The sequence below is a fragment of the Anastrepha ludens genome, chromosome 2 (assembly GCF_028408465.1).
Source record: "Anastrepha ludens isolate Willacy chromosome 2, idAnaLude1.1, whole genome shotgun sequence".
In the NCBI taxonomy this organism is placed as follows: domain Eukaryota; kingdom Metazoa; phylum Arthropoda; class Insecta; order Diptera; family Tephritidae; genus Anastrepha; species Anastrepha ludens.
The window spans coordinates 103,413,852-103,428,391 of NC_071498.1; the positions used below are offsets into that span (position 1 = coordinate 103,413,852).

Consider the following 14,540-nt stretch of genomic DNA (forward strand, 5'->3'; position numbering starts at 1 on the left):
GCATCCCTACTCAGTAGATTGAAGACAAACATAGGGGGACTAGAAATAATGATGGCTCTCCCGCGCTCCGTTTTCTTATACGGAGTTGGACTGTGGGCAAATGCGCTAAAGGCAAATCACCGGTGTAAGCTCCTAGCATCGGTACAACGAACGGCAGCTCTGAAGGTTGCGTACCGTATACCGAGTATAAGGGCCAACTGTTTAAGTGATCAGCGATTCAATATCGATAGATTTACTAGCCGTTGAGAGGAAAACGTTGTGGACATTAAATAACGAGGATATGGAAGAAAGAGTAAGCAAACTTGCAGAGAGCGTGAAATAAACGTTTCCACGACAGTCGGTTCTTCGTTACCGAAACGACCCGGATTTATATCCGGCCAAGGACTGTCACTCCAGCAGCATTCCCCGTATGTAAATATGGGGAATGTTTATGCTGCTACAACAACAGCGTGAAATAAAGGGCGAAACGATAAAGCTATGGCAAGAATGCTGGAGAAACAAAGCATGCGGCAGATGGGCGGCCAGGTTAATAAAAGACGTCGCCACATGGTACAGCGGGAACTGCGGTGAAAATTTTATATAACCCAAATGCTTTCGGAAATATTTTTTCACATTAGGAAAATGCGAATACTCCACATGCATATACGGCGATACCGCCGAACATGACGCTGAACACTCATTCTTCCAATGCATGCGTTGGGAACAAGAACGTCGAACGTTGGAGAATGCAGACGGTCCCATAACCATTGAAAATGTAATCGACAAGATGATAGCAGCGAGGAAACGTGGGAAATCATCAGTGGTTTCTTAGAAAAAATTCTCCGGATGAAAAAGCAGCACACAAGCATATACCTTGTAATGAGGATGATGGAAGGCCACTCTGAAGCAATGCGAAGACGGTGCCGAAGGGGAGGTGTTTAGTCTCCGTACATACCATTCCTGCGTCGGCAGCTTTGATGATGCGTTAGGCATTTTAAACCTACTCATCCGCAAAAAAAAAAAAAAAAATATGGCTATGGCACCAACAATAGGTGACAGTAAATATTATTTTGGTTAAGATACGGTTAAGGTTATGGCGTTATTTTTATTGGAGTGCTTTTATATTCTTTAGGGACTGACTCAATGCAACTTAGGGATGAGTCGAAGTCATTTTTACAAATTGTAGGTATCAATTATTATCAATTATTACCGAAACTGGAATTTGAAGAACATGACAACTGTCACTTTAAGGGGACTCGATGGTCTAGAATTTTCAAAAAATCGATTTTTTTGTTTTTTCGATATTTCGAAAGTATGGTACCTTAAGGGGGCAGCCTGCTTTAGAGGCTTCAAAAAATCGATTTTTTCGTGGATTTTTTTGGGAAGGAAAGAAATATTCGATTGAAACGAAAAATTCAGGTTTTATTGCTATATATTTCAACAGTCTTCTCAAACTTTTTCATTAAAATATATGTCATATTATGCCTGGTATAAGCATTTTGCCGAGGCGCCTCGAGTGTGCATGTGTCGTGCGGCGGGAAGATGCAGGTCGCAATTTTCATCAGAAACCAAAAACCCAAAAAAATTGTATTTTAGTATAGCATAGCTTTTAGTTAAACCAAGAAAATTAAACAAAAAGTGAGAAATTCAACAATTTTTCGCTAATTAAAAAAAAATAATTTTTTTGGAAAAACAAATTCACTTTAGAGTGTTTAAAAAGTGGGTTAATCATAACTTTCTTAAAGGTTTTTAGGTTCAACTAGAAGATAATTTAATTCTGAATACAACCAATGTTATCTCGTTTCGATAGGACGTTTAACTTTTTCCGTATCTTTCCCACCAATTAGGAAAAATCGTAAAAATAAAAAAAAGAGAAATCGCACTTCGAGCGATCCGGCCGCTCGTATACCTGCTCGACGCTTGCTCATATTTCTTCTGTAACTTCGAAAATATTTTGAATTTGCTTCTGAAATTTTGAGGACACATTCTTGGATAGTTTGGGAAGATATTTATGCAAAAAAAAAATTGATTTTTTGAAGCCTCTGAAGCCTCTTAAGAATATACTGTGAAATTTTCATGCGGATATTCCCAATATTATAGCTTCTACAGCGCTCCGCGCGCCCTGTGCCTCAAACTTTAAACTCATTTGGTGTTTAGAAAAACAAAAAAAACTATTCAGCCGAATCGTCTGAAATTTTAATATGTTGTTCACAACATCAATGGCTTTCGCCTGTACTAGAATCAAATCATTATTTCAATTATTTCGTTTTTTTTTATTAAAAAACTGAAAACCCCCGATTTTTAGAGTGTTAAATTCAAAATCGCGCCATTTTGTCAATTTTTTTTATACTAGTACGGGTACGGTAGGAGATTAATAATTTTTTTTGGTTTCCGTGTTTCATATAAATAGAAGAGCCAAAATGAACAACACCGTCCAGGTCCAATTTTTCGGGAGGGTCAACTTCAGCGCCATTTTTAAGATTATAAAAATTAATTTTTTTTTTCATTTTTGCATTAAAAGAAGTTAAATAAAAACACTAAACAATTTTAATTTCGCTTTTAATTTTTTTATTGTAAAAAAAATTCCTGAAAATACCCTAAACTTTCGAGCTCTAGACCACCGGGACCCCTTAAATTAAGAATATGTCGTGTAAACAGACCGATTCGCAATAGTAATTGAAATAGTGCGCAATGTAATTGGCAATGCGCGTGGAAACATACTATTAGGGAAAGTTCTGTGCCTTTTTGTTGATTATTCAGTTGAAAGAGTGTCATTTATATAAAATATGCATATGTATGTATGTAAGTGCACTTATCTGCTCCATGCAATACCAATAAAAAGAGTTAATTGGTTATTTGTAAAAAACTCAGTATTCTCATTTTTTTATTATTTTTGCAATGCACGAAAAAATTATTTGAAAATGTTCACATTAAATTCCATAAAACACTTTCACATTTTCAATGCAGCATAATTTGCATTCATTTATTTATATTAAATATTTATACTTTTTGTTTTTGTTTTTGTTAGTAATTGTTTTGGTTCTTTCTGTTGTTGTTTGCGTAAGTATGTATACATATATGCTTATGCTTTGTTGGCGCAATACAATTTAAAAAACAATTGGCAAAATTTTTACGCAAAATGCAATACATTCCAATGGCAACTTTGTTTTTCGTTTTATTTATCTCTTTCAGCTTATATGCATGTATATATATGAGTGTGTAGTTGTAAATATGTATTTATGCGTTGCATAAGCGTAGCATGGCATTTTAATCTCCACTAAAATTTTCTTGTTGCTGTTAGTTTTATATGTTTGTATGTATGCATAATCGACATTTAGAAATACAAATTACACAGATACACACAAAAAATATGGTTTTTTTTTTCTTGATTTTTTATAATTAATTATGTATAAGTATAATTTGAGAAATTAAAAACATATTAACAATATACAGTATCAATAATTTTTTTTATATCTAATATTTATTAATTTTTTCTTGCGGTTTGTTACGTTTTTACTTTTTTACTCTTTTTAGTTTAATGTAATCGTAATTATTATCTTTAAAGGTATTCTTTGTTGGTTTTATTTCATTATTCTAGCCTAAAACTAGCAAAGAACATAAGTGTCTACATGTATGTATGTATATGTTTGTATGCATATGTATTAGAGCGTGTAAATGTTAGAGAGAAGTTAAGAAATCTTAGGAGGCTGTTAAGAGTCAAATAGACGTTGCTAAGAGATATCTGGAAAGTTATGCTTTGACGTGATTAAGGAAATTAAGTTTCTTTTTGTTTTCAAGATATTAGTGAAATTTTTCATTTTTGGACGTTTTTTGTATAGGCAAAAGGATCATGCCTTCCTTTTGGGTTAATTTATTGTAGTTATTTACATAAATTTGTATAAGTATTTTTGTTATTCACAAAAGTAATATTTTTAAGAGAGTTAAAGAACGAGCGAGAGGAATTGACATTGATACATATTTTTTTGTTGTTTCTTTTTTTTTTTTTGTTTTTTGTTTTTGCTTTTAAATACATTTGCTTCACCAATTAATTTGCTTTGGTGGATTCGAAAGTTGACTAATTGAACTCAATTGACATCGAAACATACAAGGAAATTTTCGTATATATAGTTTTTTCTATACTGTGGTTTTTCCTAATTGCCTTTGTTGCTATTGCAATTTATATTTATAGATTCTTTACATTCTAAGCTTCTTTTGAGTAAATTTTTCTTTTCTTATTTGCATAGCTAGATCACTTTTCGTTTCAGTGTTGTTTTATTTGTTTTTTTTTTTAATACACTTCTTATCTGTAGTTTTGTAAGTATTGGATTTATTTCTTATTTTTCAATATTTATACATATTATTGAGATGTCATTGAAACCAATAAGATGTTGAAGATATATATTATTACTGTTATTGCCTACGAAAATCTTAATTATCTAATTTTTAATAACTGAAATTCAGTAAAGTAAAACGTAATTTTTAAACGAAATGAAAAAAAGTCAGACAAATTTTATAAACTTTACTTTCAATTTTCAAGACGGGTAAATTTTCGTTGTGTTGAAGAGTTTTCTTAGCCCTTGATAAAACTGATCAGTGACCGCTGCAGATATTAATGATAACACAAAGCTTCGTGAATGAATAAAGAGGTGCATTTTCGGCATTTTCTCCGTACACAAACTCTCAGACATGCAAGCGAAGGCGGACAAACTAGTTGCGCTGGCACACACTGTCCGACTGTCGGACAACATCGCCAAAACCAAGGCTATTAGAGTTAACCACAATAACGCAAGGCAGATGTTGGTTGACGGATGCCCGGTGGAATTCGTTGAAAGCTTCTGCTACCTCGGCTGTATCATCACGGCAGATGGTGGAGCAGATGAAGATGTCAACTGCAGGCTAAACAAAGCAAGGGCGGCATTCGGGCGAATGCATACGGTATGGGGGAGTTTGCAAATCTCTAGGCGCACTAATCTACGAATATTCGGCTCATGCGCGAAGTCCGTATTGGTATACGGAAGCGAAACATGGCTGGTCTCTAACACCATCATACAGAGGATACCATCCTTCATCAACAAATGCCTCCGCATCATCTGCAGAATATTCTGGCCAAATACCATCAGTAACGACGCACTGTGGAGATTAACGAACGAGAAACCCATTGAGAAAACCACCAGATAGCATCACGAGAATGGCACTGGACTGGAACCCGCAAAGGAGCACAGGTCGCGGTCGACCAAAAAATACTTGGAGAAGGTCGACAGATGCCGACATGTCATGAGACGATGCGAAAACAACAGCACAGAACCATGTACGACTGAAGTGTCTTGACGAGGCCCTAGGCTTCCGAGAGGAGTGAACTAGGTAAAAAAGTATGGCGCTTTCAATCTTTACAGGGTGTTTGGTCGAGCTCGTCCTCCTATTTGTGGTGCGCGTGTAGATATTTTTGTACAAATAAAAGGATCTATAGAATTATGCCGCCTCCCATGGCAAGTGATTTCTTATTACACAAAACTTCTTAATATAAAGTCTTGAAGCATGTTTTGACAGAAACAGAAAAACTTCAGATTGTACGAGATTAAGGGACGAGTCAAATATGTATGTACATACCTATATAAAAATATTAGCAAAGCAATTTATGAGCAATAATGAAACTGAATTCCATTAAACAAAATGTGATTTAAATATTCCAACACCATTTTTATTTAGTTCAGTATAACTTTAATTGTAAATGTAGTTTTGTTTTAAATAATTGTTTTTTTGTTATTTATGTTTAATAAAATTAAAAAAAAATTAGTCTTGTAAAAAATCTATTCGTTTTAGGGGTTATAGTTTTTTGGTCGAATATACAGTTTTTTTTTTGGAAATTTAAATTAAAAAAAAAAAAAATCTGGCAACACTGCGGCATACTTCGGCGATTATTTGGAATAGATAAACTGAATAGGGACAATTTCTGCCCATTGCATTGCTAACATTATATTTTGTTGTTCAATTCTACATTAACGGCCCGTCCACAATATTAACTAATAAGAGATACGAATTAGCTCACAATGTTTTACTGTTATGATTTAGTGCCCTTTTGCTCTAAGGCCGTTAAAAATTTAATGGTTTTTGGATGCACTTCCATAGGGACAGAGGGGATTGCTTCAGTCCAGATACTCGATTTGGTAATAATGGGAAGGGAAGTGCAAAGAAAGCAGTTGCGCCTACTGAACAACGACGAATAGTACGTGAAGCTTCAAACTCACATAGAACTCCTTGAAAAATTTGGTAAAATTTGGGATAAAGGCACAAGTGTGGATACAGTGTGTCGAATTATACGCAACGCAAAGTATTTCAAAAGACTAAAAATGAAGAAAAAACCCACTTAAGAAAGTGCGTAAGGTTGCTCGGCCTCCTTTTACTCAGTATTGCGCAACACGAAAAAGTGAATGGGTTGAAATTGTATTTGCTGATGAAAAGCAATTTAATTTAGATGAGCCTGTTGGTGTGAACTTTTCTTATCATGATTTTTGCAAGAAAACTCACTATTTCACGAGTCACCATAATCGCGAGGGGAGTTTAATTCATAATCTGTTAACTAGAATGGAACGTTCGAGCTTCAATTTGTGCCATCTACTTGCTCAAAAAGGCATTTCTCTTCTTTAAAGGCATATTCGGGCCAGTATCTTGGATTTTTTAACAATTATTATTCATACAGAGTGGACAGAAAAAAACTGTATTCGAACCTGGAATGTTGCTTCAATGGAATGATCCCTCATTCTGTTGATCTAAATTCAATAGGGAATATATGTGAATGGCTTACACAGAGAGCGTTCGACTCTGAATATGCGTTGATCAATAAACGCTATAATACCGCCTAGGCGGAAATCAATTTGGGCTAAATTATGGCCTTTATTTGACTCTTTCAAAAATTGAATTTACAAGGAAATTACTAACAAAGTTGGCAACACACATTATTAATTGAGCTTTATATGAAAATGTCATTCGGAGTAAAAATTTTTTCTTCCCTTTGTTCGTAATCATATGCTTATTATATGATATTAAAAAAAGTAGTCGGATCGGCAAAAAAAATTGTAATAAAAAAAGAGATGGTTAATTTTATGTAATATTAGAAATAAACCACAACAAACATATCCCTAATGTTTTTATTTATTTTTCTGTTATCAAAACTGGAAAATCAAAGTCGAGCCCTCTTCAAGTGAATGACAGCACATATTCAGTGTAGGTTCATTCTAAATCTAAACTAGCGCACAATTGGCTTTTTGTTTTTAAAAGAAGATGCAGAAATTTGTAAGTAGCAGCACTGAATCGATTCCGAATTTGTTCTTAAGCTAAATCTATTTCGAGGATTCTCATATCACATTCAATAATTCAATGTGACAATGATTAACAGAAGTATTAAACTATGCTGCAATTTGTATTTCTAGAGCAACTATGAAAAGTCATTTATTGTTGTTCTTACGTATACGCAGGTGTTATGATCTATTTCAACAATAGTGACCACCTTTCGTTAACACTACTCCTATTATGGTGAAGACACCACATACTGACAATGTTTGACTATGAAGACACCACATACTGACAATGTTTGACTATTTACGTATTCATTTTTTAATGCCCAAATAGTCCAAGTTTCGAACTTTGTACAGAATTTTTAAAAATTCGACAAATTTCAAAATTTGTAATCAGAATTTTAGGGAAATTAGCGGGACGCAGTTTTATAGTCCAACGTAGAATCTCTCTTGCCAACAAGTGCTACCTTGGACTAAGTAGGCAACTGAGCAGTAAAGTCCTCTCCCGACGAACAAAACTAACACTCTACAAGGCTGTCATCATGTTCGTCCTAACGTTACGATGACAACATCCGATGAAGCGACGCTTGGGGTGTTCGAGAGAAAGATTCTGCGCAAGAGTTTTGGACCTTTTCACGTTGGCAACGGCGAATATCGCAGGCGATGGAACGATGAGCTGTATGAGCTTTACGACGACATAAACATAGCGCAGCGTATACAAATCCAGTGGCTACGTTGGCTGGGGCATGTCGTCCGAATGAATACAAACGTTCTGGCTCTGAAATTATTCAATGCGGTACTAGCTGGTGGTAGCAGAGGAAGACGAAGGCATCCTTTGCGTTGGAAAGATCAGGTGGAGAAGGACTTGGCTTCACTTGGTGTGTCCAACTGGCGCCGGTTAGTACGAGAGAGAAACGACTGGCGCGCTTTGTTAAACTCGGCCAAAATCGCGTAAATGGTTATGGCGCCAATTAAGAAGAAGAAATTTTATAGTCCATTAAATTCTAGTATAGGGTTTTTCAGTAAGAGCGCTTCAACTTTTGAACTTTTTTGAATAAAACACAAACGGTTTTTTAACTAATTTTTTTTTTATTATCGAGTTTGAACATATACATTTAAGTATGAAATTCGATTTCTTTTGCATGACCACCGCGTGCACGTTTTACGAAGTCCAATCGTTGAACCCAATTTTCGACCACATAATAAATCGCCCGAAATTCCAGCAATTTCGCGTCCAATGTTGGCTCTGAGCTCACAAATCGTCGCCGGCTTGTTACTGTAGACCAATGACTTCACATACCCCCAAAACGGGACGGCTTGTTAAATGGACCGTAAAATGGCCGTAATGCTCTTAAAGTAGCAGCAACAGAACGATTATTTTCATAAAAAATTTGCACGATTTGCAATCGTTGCTCAAGTGTGTAGCGTTCCATGATGAAATGTATACTAATGAAGTTTACAAATGACAAGCGAAAAATAAAAAATATTGCGTCGTTCGCCCTCCCTATCGGGAAAAAGTTGAAGCGCACCTATTGAATAACCCATTATAATGATTCAGACTTATGAAGTGATTAAAATTTCCTTTGATAATTTTTTGCCTTGAAATTCTTGTACATTTTCTCCATACAACCGTATGCCCGACATTTATGCTTATATGGAGAAAAAGCAACACATCTTTTCTATACTAAAATTTAATGGTTAATATCCCACAGTGAACCCAAATTTCGTTCTAAAAATTCTGAGTAAAAATTTTGAAATTTGTCGAATTCTTATAAATCTTGTACAAAGTTCAGTGTATTACTGATGGAATAGTACCATTGAATATGTAATGTGAGAAGACTGATTTTGTTCCAATAACAAAGAGAGTCGGATTTTGCAGAAATTTAGAAAGAAGAAGAAATTACTTACTGTTATACTCTTCTCCCTGTGGAGCCAAGGGCCTCCGAGCTTTACTTTTTTGAAAGTTAAGTAAAATTAAAAAAGAATCCATAAATAAATTAGGTATGTAAATCTGTTTGCTAACTGTTGTCTAACTAATCCATATCAATTTATGTATATTTTCCACCTACAACTACAATCATATATCATACTATACAAATGCGTGAACGCGGACCGCCTGCAAGTACGTAAATTCCCTTCATTCCGCCACGCGAAACTGCTTACTCGTTCCGTCATATTATCAAATTTTGTATCTAGTAAAATGGAAGATGCATTCATTTATCAATCTTAAACATATGAAAAAACATCAGAGTCATCTGCATTTTCCTATCGCTCTTATCAAACGTACATGTCTGCATGCTTTCGTGTGTGTATGCATTATTAATATATATGTATATGTATATATGTATATTATTGTACAATCATCAATTATGTCGAGCTGTAAATCTGCAATAATATTTTTTTTGTCTAGCATTTTTTCGTGGATAAAATATTCTCTCCCTTCCAGCATCAATTTTTTGTTCACACTACAGATTTAAGAAATATCGTATATGGCTTGCTGGTATATGCGCGTGTGTGAATGTAAATATTGTACGTCCATATTCACGTTTCACTTTTAGCGTATGCTTTTTATTTTATACAATAAATAGATCCGTTTTTTAGATAAATAAATTGCAACAAGCAGTTATTTTACCTTTGACCTTACTTTTGACTCTTACACAATATTTTCATATATGTATGTATGTAAGTATGGATGTATTGTATAATAAAATTAAAATTTTTATACCTAATTTGTTTGTATGTGTTTATACATTTACATATATGCATGTATATGTGCGTGTGTGTTTGCTACTTTTTGGTTGATTACTTGTAAGCTTCGGCTTGACAATATTGCACATACATACGCATGAAACATATGTTTGTCTGTATTTTATGTAATTATATTTGCATGTATATGTATGTAGACAAAGCCCATGGACGGTACACAAAACACTTATAAATATTTACGTCACAAATGCGAATTTTCGAACCCACTCTTAATAACTCAGATGGCTATTTCCGAGCAATAGACTTTCCATTTTTCTGTTCAATATCTTACTGCATAGCATGTACTTGTGTGTATGTATATATTTACATGTGTATTTATGTATGTACTCCTATGTATATTAATTCATCACTGTCATTAATAAACTATGAAAAGTAGAGGGAAAATTCGTAAATAGTAAATCGTTAACAGTATAGCTTTGAAAAAACTGCATGCTAAGGGTAAGTTTACATAGAAACGGCTATTTAATGCTCATTACTAGGCGATTTCATGTCGAGTGATCCAAGCATTTTGGACATTGTCGTAAAGTTTTCTGAAAAACGGTTTATTTGTAGGCTTGATTATATAAGAAGTAGATTGTAAAAATATTTTAAAAATAAAATCAATAAATTTTAGGTTACTTAATGTTGAAACCAGTGAAAAATAGTGTGCATTTGCTTACTATCCGACAATTTTTTAAGAGCTTGAAAACATAAAAAGGTGATAATACAGGAAAATTGTTGGAATGAATTTTTTTTAATTAAACTGGTAGATAATTTTATGAAATTTGTTTGCATATGAAATCGGGAATATGTCCACCTTGGCTACGAGTTATCTATCATATTTATAGGAAAAAGTTGCCAAAAATTGGACTGATCAAATGGACCATGATTTGATCAGTCCAATTTTTGGAAACTTTTTCCTATAAATCTGAATAATAAATCTAAGTGAGCGCAGTTAGTAAAAATGCGACGTGAACGATGGTCATTTGGCTTCAATTATTGCACGAGCTGTATTTTGTAGGGAGGTAAGCCAAGAACCTTACGTAAAATTTTCCACGTAGTCGAAGGACAATTGCCAACAAATTAAGAACGACGACGAGTCGGAATTTCGGCGTCTTCTTCAACACTTCGCTCTATGAACTTTGCGAACAGATTTATTTTGCTCAAAGCAAATTTCCACAGTTTGAAAGCGTTGCTCTTGCGTTAAACGGTTCATGATGACTTGCCAAACCTTGCTGAACAGAAATGCCAACACAGTTAACCATACTCAGCTGCTAAACCATAGTTATCGATATCGATAGTTCTTCGATGCAGCTAAAAACGCACCCGATACTACTGAAGCGTCGATTGATTTGCAACGTTCTATATCTTAGCTCATCAGTAGAGCAGTACTTTCGTGATTTTCCTGATATTTTACTGGTTCACTGTACGTATTTGAATATAACTCGAAAACTTATGAAAATTTCCACTATAAAACTTTCAGGGCTGACTGATTAGTATGAGTTATTAATCAAAAACATAAAAAAAATCTAAACAATTTAACTACAATTTTTTTTATCTTTTTTTTCTAAAATTTTTTAAAAATCTAAGCTATCAATCAAAAGACTTAAAAAAAATATAAAAATTTTGAATAATAAATTAAATTTATTTCCAAAAATTTCTTTTTTTAGAAATTGTTTATAAAACACTAAATGGGTTGGTGCCTGACTATCATTCGGAATTCGGAGAAGGTAGGCTCGAACCTCCGTGAAATACTAAAGTAAGGAAAAAGTGTTTTCTAATTGTGGTCGCCCCTCGGCAAACAATGGCAAACCTATGAGTGTATTTTCTGCCATGAAAAAGCTCCTCATAAAAATATCTACTGTTCGTACTCGGCTTTAAACTGTAGTTCCCTCCATTTCTGGAACAGCATCAAGACGCACACCACAAATACGAGGAGGAGCTCGGCCAAACACCCAAAAAAGGTATAAGCGCCAATTAATATAAATATGTATAACTTTTGAAATTACTTTTTTAATAAAAAAAAAATTTATAAAATTTTAAATTAAAATTTTGAATAAGAAATTAAACTTATTTGAAAAACTTTTTTTTGGTAATAAATTTTTACATAAGGTAATGTAAGAATTGTAATAAAAAAATTTCCACTTTTTCTAAAAACCAAAAATAAATTGTATACATATACATATATATAATTGGCGCGTACACCCTTTCTGGGTGTTTGGCCGAGCTCCTCCTCCTATTTGTGGCGAGCGTCTTGAAATTGTTTCACAAATGGAAGGACCTACAGTTTGAATTCGACTCCGAACGTAGATATCTTTTTATGAGGAACTTTTTATGGTAGAAATACACTCGAAGGTTTGCCATTGCCTGTCGAGAGACGACCGCTATTAGAAAAAACTTTTTCTTTATTTTGATCTTTCACCGAGATCGAACCTACGTTCTCTCCGAATTCCAAATGGTAGTCACGCACCATCCCATTCGACTACGGCGGCCGAATTAAGATAATTTATAAGAATATTAAAAATAACCAAAGATATTTCACTTTAAAACAATCTATACCAAAATTTTCAAGAGTGAATAAATCTCAAAATTATAAAATTTTTTAAGCATTTTTTTAGTGTAGGTACTTCTCATCACACTCAAGCCTACAAAAACAAAAACGAGTTTTCGGGAAAATTTACGACAATGCCCCAAATATAATATAACACTTAGATCACTTGACATGGCATCGATCTACTGTGTACTATCGTTTTTTGATGATGTATCTCTATACAGAGTGCCTTCCTAATTACATAGAAATGGGATTTTTCATACTCTAACAACAAAATTCTTTTTTCATTTGGCGACTCGCCATTGAAATCAGCCACTTGATTCGAGTTTCTGCTTTTCTGATCCTTTCTTCCTCACTAATATTTCATTACTTTCCCTTGTAAACCTTTTTAAACCACATGCCTGGATGTAAACTCACTCTAAGTTTTGAACACGCGAGCACTTTGTTGTATAAACAGCGTTAAATTCCACTTTTTTCTTGGGCAAACTAAGAGCTTGTTTAGGGCTTGATTTCTTAAATAGATTCCAGTATTTTTTGAATAGAGAAAAAGTTAATATATAATATACTCGTATATACTTGTATTTATTTTTGTTTGTAGGTAAGTAGGTATATATTTATAAGTATATACTCTATATAAGTAATTATAGTAAGTTAAATGCGTAAATGATATGAATATTTTTGCTCAGAGGTTTAGAAAACATATGTATTTTGAACTATTGCGTTGTGTATTGAAAATTCGTCGTAAGATTTCTGTATTACTATAAGTAGTTTATAAATTTGTAGTTGTTGTTATGTAAGTAAGATGGTAAAGTTAAGTAATTTTAGGTGAATTTGGGAACAGCCAAAACAAGTGAAACTATTCAACTGAGGCATTGCCTTTATTATATGTAAATATATAGTATATTGTATGTACAACAATTTGAAATAAAATTTTATAAAGATTGCTTAGTGAAACCATATCAATTACATTTTTGCTCAACAAAACTATGTAAATGAAAAATTTGAAAAGGAAAAAGTGTTAGACTTACGCAGAGTGCTAATGAGAAATTTAAAACCCAATCAATTAAGGTAGGCTAAGCGGTAATTACAGCCCTGAGGTTGCTGATGATGCCCTTGAAATTAGTGTGAAAATGCCTGGCTTCCTCTTCGACCGCAAACGAATACTTTTAAACTAAGCTCATGTGGTTAACTGGTCATAGGGTTAGCTAGATAGCGTGCTAGTAAATCGAATACTTTCAGCGAAATGAAAGCATTGGCTCTGAAAGTATTCGATGCGGTACCAGCTGGTGGTAGCAGAGGAAAGATCAGGTGGAGAAGGACTTGGCTTTACTTGGTGTGTCCAACTGGCGTTGGTCCTTGCGTACCTCCATCGTTTTAATCTAGAAGATAATTCGACCTGTCTAGAGTGCCACAGCAAAGATGAGAGTGCAGAACACGTGACTTTTCACTGCGCCAGATTTCTTGAAGAGCGCTTCGAGCTCGCAAAAGTCCTCGGCGTCGTCCCCACACCAGATAACCCTGTAACACAAATGCTGTACTCGAAAGAGAAATGGGAAGCAGTAAAACGGTTTGCAGCAAGGATATTAATAAAAATGAGAAAGGGATGGCCTTCAGCTCCTTCGTCGCATTCTCTTTGATCTCATCTATCGACTGAAATCTCCTGCCACGAAGTGGTAACTTCAACTTGGAAGTCGCACGGGGCCATATCAGGTGAATACGGTGCTTGCACAATGGTATTTACTTGGTATTTGGTCAAATAATCTAGCACAATTTGGGATCGGTGCGATGGCGCGAAATCATCATGCAAAATCCAAGAATTGTTTGCCCAAACTTCCGGCCGCCAGGAAGACACTAATGATCCGATGGCTCTAAAAAGTGACAAATGTGTCCTATCAACATAAGAAAAAAATATGGACCGGTTTCCACGTGCGCGGTTCGTTTAAATTAAACATTCCCGGTACTTTCTGATCATA

The 14,540-nt window shown here is 34.4% G+C and overlaps 1 protein-coding gene across 1 annotated transcript in view; it reads right to left on the minus strand.

The window, feature by feature from the left end:
• The window catches only part of LOC128871683 (collagen alpha chain CG42342-like), a 151,738-nt gene that overhangs the window by 7,730 nt on the left and 129,468 nt on the right, over positions 1 to 14,540 (minus strand). The gene's annotated exons all lie outside the window — the stretch shown is intronic.